Source organism: Sesamum indicum, linkage group LG3, assembly GCF_000512975.1.
Source record: "Sesamum indicum cultivar Zhongzhi No. 13 linkage group LG3, S_indicum_v1.0, whole genome shotgun sequence".
NCBI classification, from domain to species: Eukaryota; Viridiplantae; Streptophyta; class Magnoliopsida; order Lamiales; family Pedaliaceae; genus Sesamum; species Sesamum indicum.
Window position 1 is genome coordinate 22,895,129 of NC_026147.1, and position 1,779 is coordinate 22,896,907.

Consider the following 1,779-nt stretch of genomic DNA (forward strand, 5'->3'; position numbering starts at 1 on the left):
TTTGTTCGGTCTTTAAAAGGACCTGGCTACTTTAGCTATGAAAAGCAGCTCAGTAGAAAGGCATTTCTTTCATTATCATTTTACATTTTAGAAGGGCATCCCATTAGAAAGCATTTTATTAACATTAGCAAGGACGGTTGGTAGTTTGGTAAACGAAGAAGAACTAGGCTATGGCTCAACTTGCAGCAAGTCTAGACTTCCCTGGCTTAGACGGAAGAGAGATTCTTTCAAGCCCTCCTCACTCAACAAAGGAAATCATTCGAATCCTGTGGGGGTTAGTCAAGGCCAATGGTCCCACACCTCAAGGACGAGAGAAATCCTTCCTTACTTCACTGCAATGCAAGAAGGAACCCAGAAGCCCCTTACACTAGGGGACTAGGATTCATAGTACGTGCTCTACGCGATACACAAACAGATAGAATAGCCGGAGCACGGTAGGAATGGACTGCTGCCAAGGCTTTAAATGATAAGAAAGCAGGCTTTGAATGAAACTCGTTCGAAATAAAGGAATTCCACATAGACAAGCAAACAGGGCTCGTTTCGTCTTCTACACATCTTTTTCCTTTCCCCTATCTGATAAAGTAAGGCGAGCTTGAATTGAAGCTTTCTTGATATCTATATAAAATAAAGAAAGCAGGCTTTGAATGAAACTCGTTCGAAATAAAGGAATTCCACATAGACAAGCAAACAGGGCTCGTGGGGAGACCGCCGGCGAAGCTCCGGCGGATAGTGACGGTGACGGAACAGTGGCTGGCTGTCAAACGAACAACCATGAACGAAGGGTTGGAAACCAAGCTGTGCGTGTTGAAGATGAGTGGTCGGGTTTTCCGCTGCCGGCTGAAACGGCCGTTTTTCCGCCGGCTGAGGGTAGCCCAAGGGTTCCTTTGGGCGTAGAAGGACCGACGACGGAGAAAGGTGGGCGTTTGAGAGCTGAAATCGTGATTTCAGATCCGACCGTTGGAGGCGACGCGAGCTCGAATAACGTCAATGGCGGACCGTCTTCCTCGTCGTTCAACCTGGACGAGTTCTTGAACCTGGCCTGCCGCGTCATTGACCACGGAGATGAGGCAGCCATGGATGCGCTGAACGAGCTCAAAAACCGATGGAAAAAACGATTCGGAGACAACACCAAGCCGCGGCAAACGACGACGATGGAGGGCGGCCGTGAACGACCTGTCACCGGTGGTCTGCGCAAGGCCTTGCGATGCCTTATCCCACCAGATCGAGCGCAAACCACGGGCAGAAATTCTGGTAAGGCTCCGGCGATGCTCCAACTCCCCGCGACCGTGACTGTGCGAGCTCCAACGACGGCGAGTGGCGGAAATGGAGTTTCTTCTTGTCATCCGGCCAACCTTGAGGGTCGGAAAGTTGCAGGGAATGCGTCCGCAGCTGCGAGACCCCCAGGCGCGTTTTTCCGGCGATTTGGTGAGCGGACGGAACCTTCTCCGACGACCGGTGACGTGTGCCGGAAATCTGACGTGGATGCCGAGGTGGACACGCCTGGAGCTGATGTGGCGGCGGAAGTGGGTGACAAGGAGGGTGAGGTGGAACATGAGAGGGCTGATGTCATCCATGATGCATCAAGGGCTGATGTCATCCATGATGCTAGGGCTGAGGTCATCCATGATGCTAGGGCTGAGGTCATCCATGAGGCTAGGGCTGATGTCATCCATGACACTAGGGCTGATGTCATCATTGAAGCTAGGGCTGATGTCATCCATCCTAGGGCTGACATCACCAATTCTATGGGGGAAAAAAAGAGCAACCTGGGGAAAAAAT